The sequence below is a fragment of the Neovison vison genome, chromosome X (genome assembly GCF_020171115.1).
Source record: "Neovison vison isolate M4711 chromosome X, ASM_NN_V1, whole genome shotgun sequence".
NCBI classification, from domain to species: domain Eukaryota; kingdom Metazoa; phylum Chordata; class Mammalia; order Carnivora; family Mustelidae; genus Neogale; species Neogale vison.
The window spans coordinates 82,051,229-82,073,602 of record NC_058105.1 but is presented as its reverse complement, the minus strand read 5'-3'; positions in this window follow the sequence as shown (position 1 = coordinate 82,073,602).

The following is a 22,374-nucleotide window of genomic DNA, read 5'->3' as shown; positions in this document are numbered from 1 at the left end:
AAGCCTGGAAGTTCAAGATCACAGCACTGGCATTTCTGACGTGTGGTAAGGACCTCCTTCCCCACCGACAGCTTTCTTCTCACTGTAACCTCATGTAGTAGAAGGTGGGATGGAACTCTGTTGGGGTCGTTCTTACCAATGCATCTAAGATACTTGATACTTCCTTTTCACAAGATCTAATCAGCCTTTCATCAATATTGAAGTCCAGTGTGATGTTTTATTGAGTGTCAAGATGATCAGGATCTCTGCAGACTATACATGGCAGAGACCAGGAGATTTGGTATATACCTGAAGCAACACTTTCAAGTTATTCTGTTGATCTTTTTTTTTCTTTAAGTAGCCTCTACTCCCAACATGTGGTTTAAACTCACAACCTTGAGATCAAGAGTTAAATGCTCTACCAACTGAGCCAGCCATGTGCCCCCAAATTGTATTGGTGTTCTTGGCAGTTAAAGAAAATGGCATCTGGTAGTCCTTGAAATTTATTTTTTAGAAAAAAAGCCATTGGCCAGGCCAATACCTGCATACCAAGTTCCAGGAATTAAGCGAATTGTTCCAGTAAATATACTGTATCTGGAACAGCATCTACAACAAGAATCACCACCTGATTGAATTCATGATAGTCTGCAGTCATTATCCAAGATTCAGCTGACTTCTGCATAGGCCATACTGGCAAGTTAAAGGGAAATATGGTAAGTATCACTCATTTTTTTGTCTTTTATGATGACATTAATCTCTGCATTCTCCTGGGGATGTATTTTCATTGGTTACTAACTTTGAAGATAGAAGAAGTTCACTTTCACTTAGCCCCCTTCTTAACATAATGCCCCTCATTATTATCAGTAAACTGATGTGGGGATTGTGCCAGTTTCTAAGTATATTTATTCCAATAATAAACTTAGGAACTGGGGAAATAACCACAAGGTGGGTTACTAGTCCAACTGGGCTCAATGGGAATCAGATCTGAGGTAAAATTCTATAATTTGGCCACCACTTTGTAAAGCAAAAGTAGATCCCCCACTTTGACTGTTGGGTCACAGTGGCATTTTGGGTCCCCAGGAATTAATGTTAATTCAGAGCCAGTACCTAGGAATCCTCATAAAGTCTCAGTATTTCCTTTTCCTCAACGAGCACTCAATCTATTAAAAGGGCCACAGGTCCCTTTGGGGAAGGCTTGGAGGAAGATTTGCAATATGTTTTTGCAGCAATGATGCATGCTCCTTCCTCAAGGGAACCTAGTTTCCCCTTTAATCAAAGGTCTGTAGGTCTACAAATTGATCTCAGACTAGAAACAGCAAGAGGCTGACTCTCCACTATGATGACTTGAGTCAGATTTCTGGTTACTAGATCTAGAACTTTTCTTATCATATAGATTAGCAATATTGCAGTAGACTATTCATTTATTTCATCCCTAGGGATATCGTGATTAGTTTGCTTATACATTCATACTACCCTTTATGGTAGATGTTCCCACCTTGTCTTTTGCAGTTAAGTGTTGCCACTTGGCCTCAGCTTCTCTGGGAATCTGTCATCCCCATTGAAAACAGGGAGCCTTTTGTTTCCCTTGCCTTTGGAGACGTGTCTTGAAAGAAGTTGCTGTGGTTGATGTCGAAGAGGTTACTGCCTATGTTCTCCTCTAGGATTTTTTTAAAAGATTTTATTTATTTATTTGACAGAGAGAGATCACAAGTAGGCAGAGAGGCAGGCAGAGAGAGAGGAGGAAGCAGGCTCCCTGCCGAGCAGAGAGCCCGATGCGGGGCTCGATCCCAGGACCCTGGGATCATGACCCGAGCCAAAGGCAGAGGCTTTAACCCACTGAGCCACCCAGGCGCCCCTCCTCTAGGATTTTGATGGATTCCTGCTTCATATTGAGGTCTTTCATCCAGTTAGAGTTTATCTTTGTGTATAGTGTAAGAGAATGGTCCAGTTTCATTCTTCTGTATATAGTTGTCCAATTTTCCCAGCACCATTTATTGAAGAGACTGTCTTTCTTCCATTGGATATTCTCTTCTGCTTTGTTGAAGATTAGTCGACCATAGAGTTGAGAGTCCATATCCGGGCTCTTTATTCTGTTCCATTGGTCTATGTGTGTGGTTTTGTGCCAGTACCATGCTGTCTTGGAGATCACAGCTTTGTAATATAGCTTGAAATCAGGCAATGTGATGCCCCCAGCTTCGTTTTTCTTTTTCAACATTTCCTTGGTGATTCGGGGTCTTTTCTGGTTCCTTACAAATTTTAGGATTGTTTATTCCAGCACTTTGAAAAATGTTGATGGTATTTTGATCAGGATGGCATTAAAAGTATGGATTGCTCTGGGCAGCATAGACATTTTAATGATGTTTATTCTTCTGATCCATGAGCATGGAATGTTTTTTCCATCTTCTTTTGTCTTCTGTTGATGGGTGTTAAGGAGGGCACAGATTGCATGGAGCACTGGGTGTTATACACAAACAATGAATCATGGAACACTACATCAAAAACGAATGATGTACTGTATGGTGACTAAGATAACACAATAAAAAAAATGTGTTCAACCATTGTTTGGTGAACAGTATGTTTCCTGGTAGAAGATACTTTAGAACAGCCCCATGTCTTAACTCTTTTGTATAAATGCTCATAGAGGGACAGTGTTTCACACAATAGATGTATTGCTGCAAACTTATATCTGTAAATAAAATTTGAATAGTATTTAGCAAAAAAAAAAAAAAGAAAACAAAAAAAGAAAACAGGGAGCCTGTCTTAGTGTGTTCAGGCAGCCTTAACAGAGTATAATAGACTGAGTGGTTTATAAGAAACAAATATTTACTTCTCTCAGTTCCAGAGGCTGGGAAGTCCAAGATCGAGGCACTTGAAGATTTGGTGTCTGTTGAGACCTGCTTCCTCGTTCATAGATGGCTGTCTTCTTACTGTGTCCTCACATGGTGGAAGGGGCAGAGCCTTTATCGTAAGGGCACTGATTCCATTCTTGAGGGCTCCATCCTTGTGACCTAATCACCTCCCAAAGACCCCACCTCCAAATACCATCACTCTGGGGGTTATGTTTCAACATATGAATTGGGGGGACACACTCAGGATATAGCATCTAGCCCTGACCCCCCAAAACTCATGTCCTTCTCACATGCAAAATATACTCATTCCAGCCCAACAATCCCCAAAGTCTTGATTTGTTCCTGCATCATCTCTAAAATCTAAAATCTTTTTTTAAAAAGATTTTAGTTATCTATTTGTCAGAGAGAGACACAGTGAGAGAGCGAACACAAGCAGGGGGACTAGGAGAGGGAAAGCAGGCTTCCCACTGAGCAGGGAGCCCAATGCAGGGCTTGATCCCAGGACCCTTGGATCATGACCTGAGCTTAAGGCAGACACTTAATGACTGAGCCACACAGGCACCCCTAAAATCTAAAAACTTATCTAAGTATTATCTAAATCAGATGTCAACCACGAGAGACTGTGGACTCTGGGGAAAAAACTGAGGATTTCGAGGGGAAGGGATGGAGTGCCAGGGTGATGGGTATTGAGGAGGGCGCATGTTGTGATAAGCACTGGATGTTATACGCAACTAATGAATCATTGAACACTACATCAAAAGCTAATCATGTACTATACACTGGCTACCTGAACATAATTTAAAAAATAAGCTATGAGTGAGACTCAATATATGGTTCATCCTGAGGCAAATTGCTCTCCAGCTGTGAACCCAAGTCATGTACTTTCAAATATAATGTCAGCACAGGCATAGGGCAGACATTCCCATTCCAAAAGGGAGAAATTGGAGAGAAGGAAAAAGTGATAGGGTCCAGGCAAGTCCCAAACCCAAGGGGGCAAATTCCATTAGACGGTAAGGCTCTTTGGCTGGACATTCTACCCTGCAGGTCCGCTGGGATGGATGTCTCACCACTGGAGTCAGTGTGTCTCCAGACACACTGGAGAGAGGCACATGGTGGCAGGATTACACCACAGTTTTGCTGGTCATGGATTGGGCCCCTTAGGCTTTTGGGTAGCTGGCCCCCAAGCAGTGTCCCCAGGGTTCTTTTACTCTGGCTCTATCATCAGAGAAGCAGGCCTGATGATCTCTGGATTGCCATCAGTGTCATTCTTCTCCTGAAGTCATACCTGGCCTGCAAAGGGAAACAACCACAGAGGTTCCAAGGTGCAGGTGCTCCTCTCATTAATGGATTTCTTAATGTCTTAATGTGAAGGAGGTGTCTTCTGAGCCTTTTCATGGAACATGGTTGGGGATTGTGTACAGGTCATACATTATAAATTCTGTCCAGCATTCCTATCATCCTAAGCTTTTGTGTTCCCTCTTCCATATCGTGCCAGGGCAGCTCTGGCATCTCAGCTTCATTAATGTGGGCCATAAATAAGTTCCAATTTCAGTCACAAAGAAAGCTCTTAGAGCCACTTTCAGCTATACGTACTGACACATTAAATCCAAAATTTCTGGTAAGTGTACATATATCAATGAATTTTGCCTTCCTTCATCTAACACCCTTAGAATCTGCTTCTTCACAGATTTCCCAGGTTTCTGCCAATATATATTAGCAAAGTCTTACAATTCTTTTGGTATATAAGCTGTTTCTTCCTTGGTCATAGTGTGTACTTTTTCCCCTGGAACATGCTGAGATTTACGTGAAGTTACAGTTCTATCAACAGTAGGGGGTGGTTATGTTTGGTCTTGAGGAGAATGATCATCTGCTTTCAAGGCATTTGGGCCAGGTGAATTTATTACAGTGTTTTCAAGAAGAGAAAGGCTAAACTCAGACACTGAGGGGCAAGTTATTTCCATTAGTAAGGGAGGCTCAGAGTGACTTTGTAGTTTAAGACTGTCAATTTCATCTGGAGCCAAACTGATGTTACCGTTTCAAGTTTGAGGATCCCATTCTTTACCAGACTTTTATCAACTTTCACATGAGAAACTTGTCAAGACTGTGAATTCAATTGTCATTACAATTCAACAACCCATACGATTAAGTATTGTACTTGATTTTCACCAGCATTAGCCCTGTAGCTACAATAAATAAGAACATCTTTTACGCATCATGAAAGCTCTCTGGTTCTTAGACTGTGGCTTGAGCTGAGAAATTAATGGACATAAGCTTGTCATTTTCTCTTTGTAAGTGCTCAGTATACTCAAAATAATCCATCTCACATCACAGTCTTTATAGCCATGATTATTGCCATAATGGTTAAGTGCAACAGCATTTTAAGCTTCCAAGGACATGCTTCAGTTGGTATTTCAACACAGTCAACCATAGGTTGATTAATTGTGATGCCACCATATGCCATGGATTATAAGCATCCATTTCTCATCGGCAAGGACTGTGCTCAAACAGAGGTGTGAACAAATCAAACCAAAAGTCTCATTTCTTCAGGTCTATTTTCTGGGACCACTCTTTTTTTTTTAAAGATTTTATTTATTTATTTGACAGAGATCACAAGTAGGCAGAGAGGCAGGCAGAAAGAGAGGAAGGGAAGCAGGCTCCCTGCTGAGCAGAGAGCCCCATGTGGGGCTCCATCCCAGGACCCTGAGATCATGACCTGAGCCTAAGGCAGAGGCTTTAACCCACTGAGCCACCCAGGTGCCCCTCCTGGGATCACTCTTGGTGACAATTCTGTATCAGCCTGAGTCCTATCAGGAGAGAGGAATGACACAGTAATATGAACAGAGAAGGGATTGGAATAATGAAAGGTTGGCTAGGAAGATGTAAAGAGAAATCCAAAGAATATAGAAATAACAGATATAAGAAGTAGTCACTATCTCCAGGCTGAGATACAATGCTCTGGGGCTGACATGCAGATTTTGTTGGAGAAGTATGACCGTAGCTCATTGAATAGAAGAGAAATCACTGTGGTGCTACACTGGTGGAACTTTCTGGAAACCTTTTCTCTGGAACTTGCCAGAAATCTGCCTGCTGTGGGATTCACTGAGCACTATTGCTCTATGCTCTGAAGAAGCCAGGCCCTGGGGAGGCTGCAGGATCCAGAAGCACTCAGCTTGCCACCAAAGTGCCTGAGGGGGGGTGCTAGGGGGAGGGAAAAGCTACTAATCACCGGGTGCTACTGGCTGCCATGCACTGCAAGAACCAGGCCCTGGAAAAGTTGTGAGCACTGCAGGAGTCTGATACCAGAAAAAGCCATGCAGGAGGAGCCTGCCAAGCAAGCACACAGGAATCAGGAAGGAAGCCTCTTTTCCTCTTGCAATATCTCTCCAGCCCCCTCTACTGAAAAAGCTTCAGTGCCAGCTGGCAAAGGAAAAAAAGTTAAAATATGCTCCACTATCACAGAGCAGGCAGAAAGGGTGAATTTGAAGTTGAGAAGCAATAAATTGACAACCAGCACACCAGGGACCAAAGAATAAATCATAATGAAAATTAGAAAGTATTTTGAATGGAATTGAAATGAAAACATAATTTATCAAAATTTATGGAATGCAGCAAAATCAGTGCTTAAGAAGAAATTTACAGTGTTAAATGCTTATATTAAAAAAGAATGGGTCTCAAACCAATGACCTCAGCTTAAGAAATTATGATAAAAAGAGGAAAGTAAACTCAAAATAAGTAGAAGAAAGGAAATAACAAAGATAAGAGCAGGAATCACTGAAGTAGAAAACAGAAAAACAATAGAGAAAATCAAAGAAACCAATAGCTGGCTCTTTGGGAGGATCAATAAAACTGATAAACCTCTAGCCAGAATAAGGAGGGAAAAGAGAGAGAAGACCCAGATGACTAATATCAGGAATAATATATGGGACAATGCTATAAATCCTACAGAAATTGACATAATAATAAAGGGATGTTATAAAGAGTTTTATGCCCACAAATTTGGCAATTTAGATAAGATCGACACATTCCTTAAAAGATACAAGCTATCAAACTCACTCCAAAAGAAATACAACCTGAATAACTATATATCTTTAAATAAATTTATTTCATAGTTAAAAACATTTCCGTAAGGAAAATTCAAAATAGCTTCACTGGGCATTCCATTTGACCAAACAGTTAGGGAAGAAATAATAGCAATTGTACACAAACTTTCCAGATGATAGAAGTGGAATGTATTAATTTTCTCTTGTTACATACAAAACTACTATAAACTTAATGGCTTCAATCAATATTTATTTATTATTTCAGTTTCTGTATGTAAGAAGTCCAGCATGACATGACTGGACTCTCTGCTCAAGGTTTAACAAAGCTGTAATCAAGATGCTTGCCATGCTAAGTTCTTTTTTTTTTTTTTAAAGATTTTATTTATTTATTTGACAGACAGAGATCACAAGTAGGCAGAGAGGCAGGAGGAAGCAGGCTTCCTGCTGAGCAGAGAGCCCGATGCGGGGCTTGATCCCAGGATCCTGAGATCATGACCTGAGCGGCTTAACCCACTGAGCCACCCAGGCGCCCCCATGCTAAGTTCTTATCTGGAGGAACTTATCTGGGGAAAAACGTTTCCAAGCTCATTCTTGTTGGCAAAATTGAGTTCTTTGCAGTTGTGGGACAGAGGATCCCACTTTCTTGTGGGCAATCAGCTAAGGCTACTCTTGTCTCCTAGAGGTCACCCTGTCTTTTGCCATGTGCGCCCCCCCCCCCGGTCTTTGAGCCACAAACAGTGTGGCAGATGCTTCTAGTGCTTTGGATTTTGGACAGTTACGTCTTCAAAATCCCTTCACAATAGGAACTGGATTCATGTTTAATTAAGTAAGTAGGAGAAGGTATGTGTATACCAGGGCTGAGAATCTTGGGGACCATCTTAGAATTCTACCTACCACAAGGAGGAAACACTTTCCAACATATTCCATGAGTTCAGCATTACTCTGATCCTGATATCTAAACCAGACAAAGAACTCTCACCAAGTTATTTCACGGATATCAACAAACTGATAGTAAAATGTATAATGGAGAGGCAAAAGACCCAGAGCAGCCAACACAATATTGAAGGAGAACAGAGTAGGAAGGCTGATATAACCCAATTTCAAGACTTACTATAAAACTACAGTATTTAATACAGTGTGGTATTGCCAAAAGAATAGACATTGATCAATGGAACAGAAGAGAGAGCTCAGAAATATACCCACATAAATATAGCTAACTGATTTTTTTTTAGCAGGAGGGGCAGAGAGAGAGAGAATCATAAGCAGGCTCCATGTCCAGCGTGTAGCCCAACATGAGGGTTGATCCCACAATCTTGAGAACATGACCTGAGCTAAAGTCAAGAGTTGGACACTTTCATGACTGAGCCACCCAGACACCCCAAGTCAACTGATCTTTGACAAAGGAGCAAATGTAATACAATGGGACAAAGATAATCTTTTCAACAAGTGCTGCCACCTGTCAGGATAGCTACTATTAAAAAAAAAGAAAAGGTGGGGGAAAACATGTCTGACTCAGTTGGGGGAGCATGTAACTCTTGGCTTCAGGATCATAGGTTCAAGCCCACATTGGGTGTAGAGATAACTTAAAAAACAAACAAACAAAAGTGTTGGTGAGGATATGGAGAAATTAGAACACTTGCACACCTGTGGTGGGAACGCAAAATGGTGCGTCCACTACAGAAAACATTATTGGGGTTCCTCAAAAAATTCTAAAAATAGAATTTTCATATGATCCAACAATTCTACTTTTGGTTATATATAAAAAAATTGAAGTCAGGATTTCAAATCAGATCTCAAAAGCACTCCTATGTTCATTGTAGCAATATTCACAATAGTCAAGATATGGAAATGACCTAAACATCCATTAATTAATGAACAGATAAAGAAAATGTGGTATACACATATTTTGGACTACTATTCAACCTTTAAAAAGAAGGAAATTCTGCAGTATGAGACAATGAGGATAAAACTTGATGACAAAATGCTCAGTGAAATAATCCAGTCACAGAAAGACAAATATTGCATGATTCCACCCATATGAAGTATCCAAAATAGTCAAATTCATAGAATCAAAGAATACGATGGTGGTTGTCAGGGGCTGGAGTAAGAGGGTAATGGGGAGTTACAAATCAATGGGCATAAAGCCTCAGTCAAATAAAATGAATAAACTCTAGAGAGCTGCTGTACAATACTGTACCTATATAGTCAACAATAACGCATTGTGTATTTAAAAAGTTGTTAACAGGGTAGATCTCATGTAAGTGTTTGTATCTCTCTCTCTCTCTCTCTCTCTCTCACACACACACACACACACACACACACAAATGGTGCTGAAACAACTGGACACCCACATGCCAAAAAAAAAAAATGAATCTAGACACCAACTTTATGACCTTCACAAAAATTAATTCAGAAAGGGTCACAGTCCCAAATGTAAAATGCAAAACTATAAAACTAGAAGATACCAAAGGAGAAAATCAAGGTGATCTTGGAATTGGCAATGACTTTTTAAATACAACACCAAAGGCATGATCAGTGAAAGAAAGAATTGATTAGCTGGACTTTGTTAAAATTTAAAAAATTCTTCTCTGTGAAAGACACTGTCAGGAGAATAAAAAGACCCACCACAAACTGAGAGAAAATATTTGAAAATGGCATATTTGATTGGGGACTGTTATCCAAAATATATAAAGAATTCTTAAAACTCAATAGTAAGAAAATTAACACCCAATATAAAAACGGGCCAAAAGTCTCAATGGACGATATACAGGTGGAAAATAAGCATATGAAAAGATGCTCCACATGCTGTGTCATTAGAGAAATGCAAATGTAAACAATACTACTACATACCTATCAGAATTGCCAAAATTCAGAATGCTGACACCACTAAATGTTGATTAGGCTCTGGAGCAAAAGGAACTCTTATGCATTGCTGGTGGGAATGCAAAGTGGTACAGCCACTTTGGAAGACAGTTTGACAGTTCCTTATAAAACTAAACACATTTCTTACCATACCATCCATCAATCATGCTCCCTGGAATTTACCAAAAAGAATTTGAAAACTATGTCCACACAAAAATCTGCACATGGATATTTATAGCAACTTTATTTATAATTGCCAAAACTTGAAAGCAACCAAGATGCCCTTCAGTAGGTGAATGGATAAATAAACCATGGTGTATCCAGACAATGGAATATAATTCAGTGCTAAGTAGAAAGGAGTTATCAATTCATGAAAAGGTATGGAATAACCTTAAGTGAACCTGATTTGAAAAGGCTATATATTATATGGTTCCAACTATATGATATTCTGGAAAAGGCAAAACTATGGAGACAGTAAAAAGATCAATGGTTGCCAGGGGTTGGGGGAAGGCAGGAAGGGATGAAGAGGCAGAGCACAGAGGATGTTTAGGGTACTAAAACTACTCTTTATGATTTATGTAATGGATAAATGTCCTTAAACATTTGTTCAAACCTATAGAATATACAACACCACAAGTAAACTCTAAAGTAAACTACGGGATTTGGGTGATTATGATGTGTTAATGTAGATTCATCAGTTGTAACAAATGTACCACTCTGGTGCAAGATTTTGATAATGGGGGAGTGTATGTATGTGTAGGGGCAGGGGGCGTAGGGGAAGTATCTGTAACTTCTGCTCAATTTTATTTGAATCTAAAACTACTGTAAAAATAAAGTCTTTGTAAAAACACAAAGATATGAAAAAAGAAAACTACAGATCAGATATCCCTCATAAACATAGATGCGTAAGTTTTAAACAAAATATGAGCAAATCAAATCCATCTCAATATATAAAAAGGATAATACATCATGACCAAGTAGGGTTTAATCCCAAGAATACAAGTGTTGGTTTAACACTTGAAAACCAATCAATGTAATTCATCATATTAATGGACTAATAAAGAAAAACCATATGATCAATCAACACTAGTAAAACATTTGACAAGACCCAACATCCATTTGTGATTTTAAAAAAGAAAAAACAAAATATAATTTCTTTGAAAATTAGGAATTTGGGGGCTTCTTCAACCTGATAAAAAGCATCTACATAAAAATTACATCTAATTTCATTCTTTTTTTTTAACATGAATTCTTTTTTTGAAGATTTTATTTATTTGAGAGAAAGAGCAAAAGAGTGACAGAGTGGGAGGGAGAAGCAGACTCCCCAAGAAGCAGGGAGCCGAGGGGCTTGATCACAGGACCCTGGATCATGACATGAGCTGAAGGCAGACGATTAACCAAATGATCCACCCAGGGACCCCATCTAATTTAATCCGTAAAGGTAGAAGACAAAGGTGCCTGGGTGGCTCAGTTTGTTGGGTGTCCCACTCTTGATTTCAGTTCAGGTCATGGTCTCAGGGTCGTGAGATTAAGCCTCGACTTGGGCTCTGCACTCATCAGGGGCTTAAGATTCTCTCTGCCCCTCTCTGCTTCCTTCTGTCTCAAGTAAATAAATCTTTTTAAAAAACCTGTTTTTATTTGCACACAACATGACTACCTATGTAGAAAATCCTATGAAATCTACAAAAACAAACCAAACCCATACTAGAACTAATAAATAAATTTAGCTAGATCATAGGACACATCTTTAATAGAAAAAAATCAATTGTATTTCTATATACTGTGAATGGTCAGAAATTGAAGTAAAAAACACAATACCATGAAAAAGTGAAATATTGGGGGGTGGATTTAGCAAAAGATTTGCAAGAGCTTTACACTGAAAAGACTAAATATCACAGAGAGAAATTAAAGAAGACCAACATAAATGGAGAGATATATCATGTTCATGGATTGAAATACTCAATATTGCTGCGATGTCAGCTCTCATCAAATTCATCTATAGATGCAATGAAATCCTAATCAAAATACCTGGAAGGTTTTTTCTTCTGGAGTGGGGAGGGTAAAAATTGACAAGCTTATTATAAAATTCATATGGAATGTTAATTATCTAGAAAAGCCAAAATAATGTTATAAGAGGAGAACAAAGTTGGAGGGCCTAACGCTACCTGATTTCAAGGATTATCAGGAAACTATAGTAATCAAAACAGCATGGTATTGGAATCAAGATAGACAAATAGATCTCTGGAACAGCGTAGAGAGTCAAGGAATAGAAGAAGTTTAAACGGGGCCACCTGGGTGGCTCAGTGGGTTAAAGCCTCTGCCTTCAGCTCAGGTCATGATCCTGGGGTCCTGGGATCGAGCCCCACATTGGGCTCTCCACTCAGCGGGAAGCCTTCTTCCCTTCCTCTCTCTGTGCCTACTTGTGATCTCTGTCTGTCAAATAAATAAGAAATCTTTTTAAAAAAAGAAGAAGCTTAAATGGCATAATGAAGGTGGATTACAACATGTGTAACTAATCACCCACTGATTTAAATGGTCTTTGGTCCTTTACTGCAATATATTTGTGCCCATGCAATTCTGTACATTGGCAAGTATGTCTGTAGTGTTAAAATGGTCAGTGTGGGGGCACCTGGGTGGCTCAGTGGGTTAAGCCTCTGCCTTGGGCTCAGGTCATGATCTCAGGATCCTGGGATCGAGTCCCGAATCGGGCTCCCTGCTCAGCAGGGAGCCTGCTTCCCCCTCTCCCTCTGCTGCTCCCCCCACTTGTGCTCTCTCTCCTTCTCTCACTCTCTGTCAAATAAATAAATTCTTTAAAAAAAAATGGTCAGTGTGGTCAAATCCTGGAATTGGCATTTGACTGAAGGTGGGGGCTTTTGGCCAGTTTGTTTTTTTCATAACTGCATATGCAGTGTCTTGTGCAGTGCCTGGTATCTAGGAGTTGCCTAATTAATTTTTTGTAAACTGATGAAACCCGCAAGAGTCATACCTAGAGGCATGATCTCTAAAATGCTGGCAGAACCACAGCTATGCACTCTTGAAGATACAGCCCCATTTAAAAAAATATTTATTTATATATATAAAATATATATTTAATGTAAAAATATATTTTATATATTTATACTTATAAATATATATTATTTATATAAAATATATATTTTTTTCATCTGGGGGAGAGAGAGAGAGAACACGGAGAGGGAGAGGTAGAGGGAGAAGCAGACTCCCTGCTGAGCAGAGATCCTGGGATCATGACTTGAGCCAAAGGCAGAAACTCAACCGACTGAGCCACACAGGCTCCCTGAATGAGCTGATGTTTAGCCAGTGCTTCCTATGGGCCAGGTGCTGTGCTGAGCCCCAGCTAAGTATTGCTTTATTTTATGCTCCACCGACCATAAATGATTAGGATTTGTGTTTTGCAGATAAGGAAACTGAGAAAGAGGGAGGTTTGGTACTTTTTTCAAGGTCACCTAGCCAGTAAGTGCCAGAATTTGCACCCAGGCCAGTTTGTCTAATTTCAGAACCTATAGGCCTGACTACTATACAAGAGTCATACACAAGCCCAGAGAGACCCAGGGATACACACAGACAATTTTTGGCCATAAGAAAGGTATTTCCAAACTCAGAGACAATCTCATGCAGTCATGTGTTCACACAGTTACACACACACACACACACACACACACACTCACACACATTCTCCCAGAAACACAGACATACTCAAGTGATGGCCCCTCTTCCATGTCAAATATGGACATTCCCACTGTTGAAAAAAGGAAACCACAGGACCAAAATGGAGTCATTTATGCTAGGCCAAGTCACCCAACTGGGGCTTAATCCCTAACCTAATTGTAGTTTCAACCTCCCCTCAGACATGTAGTCTTAACCAGCCAGTCAGGAATTTTCTGGTCAGCACCAATAAGATAATCTGTCCCATGGGCCCTCTCTAACTTCAAAAGGAAAATGAGGTAATCCACTTAATAAGACCCCTTTTCCCACAAAGGATGTCACCTCACCCCAAATAATCCCTTTTTTTTCTTTACAACCTCCTTTTCCTGCTTTTAAAAACTTTCACCTTTCTGTAGCCCTCTGGAGCTCCTCTCTACTTGCTAGATGGGATGCTGCCTAATTCATGAATGGATTAATAAAGCCAATTAGATCTTTAAAATGTACATGGTTGAATTTTTATTTAACAGAAATGGTGGCAGAATCAGGATCCAAAGAGAACTTCTGACAGCATTTGGGGACAATGAGAAACAGGTGTGGTGCCTGTGAACCCTTAAGTTCTCTGTGATTCTCCCTGTTTCCGAGGGCCATTGGTAAGTTTCTTTCAGTTCTGAGCCCCACTTTCTTAGTGTTGAGTTCCCAATATTAAGTGGCTTTCCACAGTTCCCTATTTTGATTGAAAAACCTTAATCCTTTCCCTAATCCCCAGATTTCACTTTCGGAACTGTTGTTGGTTACTAGGTTGAACTGGACTGGGTCTGGCTTAAAAACTAGACTAGGGTCCAGGATTGGACTGGGTCTGATTTAAGCTGAGCGGTCCAGTATGAGGCCTTAGGTCAGTAAAATTTTATTTTATTTAAAATTTTATTTTAAATGAAATTTATTTTAAATAAATAAAATAAAAATTATTTTAAATAAATAAAATAAAAATTATTTTAAATAAAGCCTAGGGGCACCTGGGTGGCTCCGTCAGTTATCTGACTTCGGCTGAGCCCCATGTCAGGCTCTGTGCTCAGCAGGAAGTCTGCTTCTCCCTCTCCCTCTGCCTCTCCCCCCTCTTGTTTTTTTCTCTGATAAATAAATTTTAAAAATCTTAAAAAAAAAACACACAAATGTTGACGGGCATGGGTCAAGCATTTAAAGACTGTTGGAGCACTTGCCACCTCAAGAAAACTGCCAGAACAGGACAGAGTGACATTTGCCAACCTTAAGAAAATTTCTGTATAACAAGGTACCCTGTAAAACAGCCCACAATTCCCAATCCCATGGCGTGTCCCTCTTAGGTATTGGTTTGGTTCTGAGAAGACCAAGGTCTAGCTAAAAGAAATGAGATCCTTTAAATTCAAAGAGTTGAGTGCTCCACCTTCGGGAACACCTGCTTAGGTCTAAAAATTATAATCCCTGAGGTTGCAAATAGATACCTAGTAAAAGAGCAAAATCTTCCTAAAAGCTCTCTAGAATTACAACAGCCATTATGGGGAATGTTCCAATTAGACAAGATTGTTCATTTATGATTTGCCCTTGAAGGCAAGTGATCCCAAATTAAACACAGAGAATGAGATACCTATTTTAATTGGTAGGCAGAAGTTTCCAAAAGACTTTAAGATTCCAAAAGAGCTTCATTAAGAGATTCATCATAGAAGGGTAATGAAAAATTTAGGGCACAAGAGGATATGTAAAACAAAGCATGGTCAGACTGAAGTGACCCCCTTCTGCTCCCCTCTGTCCTTCTTTACTTGAGCACTCACATTTTACTAATTCACTGTCTGAACTGCCTATCCACTCTGTAGAGACTATTAAACAGTTATCCTTTAAAATAAAACTACTTGAGGTTGCAGACCGACATCCTTAGTTATCTTTTACCTTGGTCAAAGACTGCACTAAGGACCATAGTTAAAGAATTTCCTAAACCTAGGGAGGAAACCCCAAAGTTTTTTGAAGAATATTTAGTCATTATTGGAGCCTGTGACTCCAGGCTGCCAGATCCTCATCTGCTTGGACACACATTGGCAGGACCTGGTAAAGCCCCAACATGGACACAGGAAGCAAGATGGCAAAATCCCGAGGATTACGTTCAAGATCCTCGACCTTCAACATCTCAGGGACCAGAAGAAGCTCACAAAAAGCACCTGAACCCTTACAAACCACTCCTAGGGTCTTCCTCACCCACACTGATTGGTCTACTATACAAACTTGCAAACAAAACAAAACACAACAGAACAAAAACCCCAAGATGAATCTGTGGCAGACTTTAAATCCTGCTTAGAAGCCCTCCTTCTACAGCATTTGTGGTTCTGTACAATAAATAAGGTCACCCAACCTGCTCTAGCTGCTCTATTTGTAAACAGATTATCTCCTGAAATTGGTGGATTAACAAAAAGATAGAAAACAGGATGGGAGGCCACTGGACTGATCGAACTCATGACCACAGCTGAGCATTCTGGAAGAACCCTGGAATGAGACCACAAACAATAAGTTGCCAAGGTATTAGCCTTACAGTTGCAACAGCTCCAAGGCCAGAGACCTAAAATAGCACCTGGGCCTTGCAAATGGCACCATTTTAGGGGTTCAACATCAACACACTGGCTCAAGGATCGATGTCTCAGCTGTAATCACCTGGGACACTGGGAAAGAGATTGTCCTCAAAGGTTCTACGAAAATTTTTCTTGAAATGTCCTTGTATTTACCTCCCAAGGAGGGTCCCCATATGTGCTCCTCCCACAGTTGATGGGACATCGAGGGGTTCTCTGGTAAATTATTACCAGTAATCCTCTTAAACAGTCAGGGGGGAACTAAAATTAAAAGTGATGTAAGATCTTGCCAAATTAGAGTTGATACCAGAGCTATGCTTTCTTTTTTTCTTTTTTTTCCCCCCAGAGCTACATTTTCTACCTTAAGCCTCACTGTCAAAAGGACAAATCCCTTGGAGTAATAAGGAGGTTTCCATAGTGAGGGTATCTAATAAAATTCAGAGAGAGTTCATATTTCAACCAGTACAAATGACTCTGGGACCTTTCACTGAAAAAGATTCCTTTTTGGTATGATATACAGCCTTAGTCAACCTATTAGGTAGAGATCTCCTAAGTTAAAAAGGCTAATACATTTTTGCCTCCAATGGAGACCTCACCTTGGAATTTCCTGACCAACTCCAACCTGATCTTTTATATTCCTTACAATCTGTCCTTGATGTAGAAGAGGAAGAAGTCTAACAAAAGTCCCCTAATTTAATAGAGGTACCCCCAAATTTGTGGGCTACTTCTAATACTGACACTGGGAGAATAGAAAGTGCAGAGCCTATAAAAACTCAAATACTGGGGTGTCTGGGTGGCTCAATCAGTTAAGCATCTGCCTTCAGCACAGGTTATGATTCCAGGGTCTTGGGATTGAGTCCTGCATCAGGCTCCCTGCTCCATTGGGAGCCTGCTTCTCCCTCTCCCTCTGCCACTCCCCTTGCTTGTGCTCTCTCTCTCTCAAATAAATAAATGAAATCTTTAAAAAAAAACTCAAATAGACAAAACTAAGCCTCTTCCTAAATTGCCTCAATATCCACTAAAGTCTGAGGCCAAATAAGGCTTTGCACCCACAGTGTAAGACCTACTTACTCACTCAGGGGCTAATCATTCCCTGTATCAGCCTCTATAACACGTCCATGGGGCCCTAAACCTAGTGGGTGGGGATAGTGATTTGTCCAGGATTTGAGAGCTATTAATAAGATAGTTATTCCCCAGTTTCATTCTTCTGCATGTGGCTTTCCAATTTTCCCAACACCATTTGTTGAAGAGACTGTCTTTTTTCCATCGGACATTCTTTCCTGCTTTGTCAAAGATTAGTTGACCATAGAGTTGAGCGTCCATTTCTGGGCTGTTCCATTCATCTCTGTTTCTGTTTTTGTGCCAGTATTTCCCAGTTGTCCCAACCTGAACACCTTTCTGTCCTAAGTCCCACCAGACTCAAAAGGCTCACTGCTATAGACCTGCGTTCTTTCAGCAACCCAGTAGACCCCAAAAGCCACTATCTGTTTGCCTTTACTTGGAAGAGTTGACAAGATACCTGGACAGTTATGCCTTAAGGACTCACTGAGGCCTCTTCTTATTTCTCCTAGGTGCTCTACCAGGATTTAAGGACCTTCCAGTCCCCTAGGAAATCGAGCCTTTTACGATATGTGGATGATTTCTTGCTGTGCTCAATTACCAGAGGCATCCATAAAAGATTCCATTTATTATGCTACAACAGTTAGCTGCAAAGGGACATAAAGTCTCTAAGGAAAAATGGCAATTGTCTTTAAATTCTGTTCATTACCTAGGTCATAATCTAAGCGCTGGGGGAATTCAGCTATTTCCAAAAAGAATTAAACTAACCCGGGGATTTCCTAAGCCTACAGGCAACAGCTTCATGGGTTTCTGGGCTTGACTGGCAATTGCAGACTGTGGGCTCCTAATTTTTCTCTGTTAGCTTCTCCACTGTACGAACTTACGAACATTTCAGTCCGGGAGCCCATTCCTTGGGAAGAGAAATGTGAGCAGGCCTTTAAAAGCCTAAAGTAAGTACTACAAGAACTGCCTACCTTAGGGCTACCTGACTACTCAAAAGTTTTCTCCTTATTTGTACAAGAAAGGGGTGGATAATCAAGCCCTGGGAATGCTCACGCAAGAATGTGGTAATGAACATATGCCTATTGCTTATTATAGCACATAACTTGGTTCACTTGCTTGTGCCTATTCCAGCAGTCTCTTTTTTTATTTCTTTCAAGATTTTTATTTAAATTCTAATTCGTTAACTCTCCCAGTCTTAAGGCTATAGCCACAGATGCAAAGTTAATAGAAGCCTCCGCAGATCTAACTCTAGAAAATAGTGTCTATTTACAAACTCCTCATTGTGTCCAAAGTTTTCTTAACTCTGAATTGACTAAACCATCTTCTCTGCCAGCAGACAAACCTCCTGCCTTCTGCTTTCACTACCTCATCTACAGCTTTAAACACTGAAATATCCTTAATGCTGCAACATTACCACCCCTGCACAATGAAGGTGAGCCCCATGGCGATGAGGAGGTAACATCCCATTTCATGACACTGCGCCCTGACTCATGAGACACCCCTTTAACTCATCCTGATTTAATCTTGTCTGTTGACAGGTCATACTGTAGACATGAACAAGGCAACCTCCAAGCTGGTTATACTATTGCTATCCAATATGAACTACTCAAAATGGGAAAGCTTCCACAAGCGAAATTAACCCAACGGGCAGAGCTCTGTGCCCTTACCAAGGCTTGCAAGTCATCAGGACAAACTGTTAATCTTTGTACTGATGGCCAGGAATTTCTTCGGGGTTGTCCATGATTTGGGAATGCTATGGAAATAAAGGAGTTCTCTTACATCCTCTGGGACCCCAGTCAAAAACGGATAGCAAGTAAATGACCTTCTTACTGATATTTGCTACCTTCTGAAATTGCTGTCATTAAAATGGAGGCTCACACTAAAAAGACTGAACCTGAGTATCAGGGGAATGCCCTGGCTGACTCCCATGTAAAGGCTATTTCAGTTCATGCTCCTTCTGCCAGACTCTTACCAGGCGTGCCCTCCATGCCAGACTTTTGCCATCCTGATTTCCTTACAACATGGCAGCAGTCAGAAGCAAAGAATTTAAGATGGGCAAATGATGGTTGTAAATTAAATGAACAGTCCCCCAAATGGGAAACCCCAGATGGCTACTTGGTTCTTCCCGGCTCCCTGGCAAACCCCATTTTTCAGTTTTTACATTCCTTCACCTACTGTGGTGCATTTGAGATAATTCAAATCATAAATAGACACCAGTGGGGAGATTTGTGAAATTGCAAAAAAAAAATTACCACCAATGTCTTGTCAGGTCCATAATCTTGGAAAAACTGTTTTTGTTCTCTTCCTCTGGACCCTTTGAACACCTGCAGCAGGATGTCATTCAACAGTCACTTAGTATGAGGTATAAATATGTTCTTGTTACTTTATGTATGTTTTCCAAATGGACCGAAGTGTTCCCTGGCCCAAAGCTGATGCCCTCACAGTGGCAAAGAAACTGTTAAATGCATTTTCCACTTGGGTTATACTTTCCATGATCTCCAGTGATGGAGGCCCCCACTTTGTTGGGCCAACCATAAAGCTTTAACACAGAACCCCACAAACCTCTTGCAATTATCACTGTCCTATCACCCTCAATCATCAGGCAAGGTCGGGAGAACTAATGAGATCCTCAAACTTAAAATCTCTAAACTTGCTGGAACTAGCAGACTCCCTTGGCCTTAGGGTACCATCTTTAGTCATGCTGATTCTTCATAGTACCCCCTTTGGAAATCATAGACTCATTCCATACGAGCTAGTCACCAGTAGACCAATGTCTGTTGACACAAACCTTCTGCTGATCCCTTAGCTCAAATGAGTATGATCAGCTACTGTAAGTTCTTAATGTCTTATGTTCAAGCCTATCAACAGGTTCAAGAAGCTTTCCCATATTCCAATTCAAAGGATCCTATTAGTCTACAGCATTGTGAATGGGTAAACTGGAACTGTCATCAGAGTAAGACAGCCACTCAACCTCACTGGAAAGGCCCTTACTAGGTGCTCCTGACCACTGGCACTGCTGCAGAACTAGAAGGCATTGAGCCTTGGGTACACATCTCACAGCTCCACCTGACAGCTAATCCTGGGCAGACACTGGAGGTCTCCAATTCAAACTGACAAGAAAGAGAAGTAGCTGACATTGGGGTAGATTGCTCCTGCTCAAGATAACAAGTTGAAAAATAAGGAAAAACAAGCAAACAAACAAGCAAAAAAAGAAAAATGAGTGAAAGAGAGAGAGATCAGATCAGACTTCATCCTTAAAACACGAAGCCCTTTCTCCTTTATTCCCTTTCCATTATTGGCATTGGCCTGGAAACATAATGCCTTTCCCTGTATCTCCTAGGTCATTGCTAAGAGGACGGAAGCCTTTCAGATTGCTGTATTTGTCATCCAACATAGCAGTCTACCCATGATGTTAGAGACCCCCTCATCCTCCCTGTGACCAATTTCTCCTCCTAACGTCCCTTCAACTACAGTTGACTAGCTCCCCACCCTTAGAAGTCTCTTACTGAGTTCAACTCTTATGGCCATAACACCCAGTGCCTTGTTTTTACATCTCTCTAATTATAACTGTACATACCCAATTTGACAAAACTACCTACATAAATCTTAGTCCATTTGCACTCCCACATTCCCATGATTATCTAGATCAGATCTGCCCTCTACTCAGTGAGATCTCCCCAGCAGCACCCATCTTTGCTAGGCATTTAGAAGGACTATTTCAGGCTCAGGGATTCTGTTCCCATATGCACTGAAAACCTGACTGACCACTGGCTTGAATGAATAAGTGTAGCAATCCCTGTGTATTAATAGGACCAGCCTGATGGGAATGGTTTGTGCCCTGACAGGGTTTGTCCTTGTGTTTCATTCTTCATAGGTCTGTGAATGCCTAGATGGCCAGCACATAACCTGGCAATGCCTTTTGGGTTATCTACCGGTGCTCCTAACTTTCCCCAAAGGAACTAAGACACCTCATTGGTCAACTCCCCTGTATTTACATCATTGAGTTAGAAAGTACTTCCCAGGAGCCTCTCATGACTCAGAATTCACTGAACCAGGGCCCCACTTCCCTGGCTAGGAATAAATGTAAATGAAGATACGATCACAAACTCCTCCTTAACTCTTGAAGCTATTGCAGATTCTGTTGCTAAGACAATTGTCACCCCCGAAAGATCCGTAGACCCTCTGGCCAAAGTAGTTCTTTTTTTTTAAGATTTTATTTATTTTATATTAAGAGAGAGACAATGAGAGAGAACATGAGCGAGGAGAAAGTCAGAGGGAGAAGCAGACTCCTCATGGAGCTGGGAGCCTGATATGGGACTTGATCCTGGGACTCCAGGATCATGACCTGAGCCGAAGGCAGTCGTCCAACCAACTGAGCCACCCAGGCGCCCCCAAAGTAGTTCTTAATAATAAGGATAGGCCTTGACTATCTTTTAGCTGGGTAAGGAGATGATTGTGCTATGGCCAACACCACCTGCTGAACTTGGATTAACACTTCTGGGGAAGTTGAAACAATTAACTAAGATCGCTGAGCTAGGCACTCAGCTTATAAAGGAGACTCCTTTAGCAGGATCTATTTTGACTTCTTTGATTTTGATTGGTTTGCATCTTGGGGACCATCGCTCCAAAGTGCATTCCAAACACTGGAAATTATTCTGGTCATTATAATCACCATAATCTCCCTGTTGCACTGTATTCTTTCAAGAGCTGTAAATGTGTGTTAGTAGCGCTCACCACCAAGCAAACGATCTCCCTAGGACTGGCGTGTCAGAAAAGGAACTAAGAGAATGAGCAACTTAAAGATTGTGACCCTGAAACCATGATTAGTGAATATCACAAAGGTTAAGACCTGTGGATACCACACAAAAAGAGCAAGAAAAACGGCAAGACCTTTAGAGTGGTAACTGGGAGTAGTGCTAATGCCTTAAATTTTGATCACATCTCTAAATTAAGACAAGAGTCTGATCAAAAGGGGGGGAATTATTAAAAAGAAAATCACAGGTCCCACATGGGGTGAGTTATGTGAGATCAAGTCTCCAAGTTTGGGTTTAATCCCAAACCTGATTGTAGTTTCAACCTCCTCCAGCCAGTCAGGAATTTTCTGGTCAGCACTAATAAATTAATCTGTCCCATTTGGGTCCTTCCTCTCTATCCGCAAAAGGAAAATGAGGTAATCCACTTAATAAGGCTCCTTTTCCCACAAAGGATGTCACCTCACCCCAGATAATCCCTTTCTCTCTTTATGACCTCCTTGTCCTGACTTCAAAGAACATTTCCCTTTCTGTAGCCCTTTGGAGCCCCCTTCTAATAGCAAGATGGGACGCTGTTTCA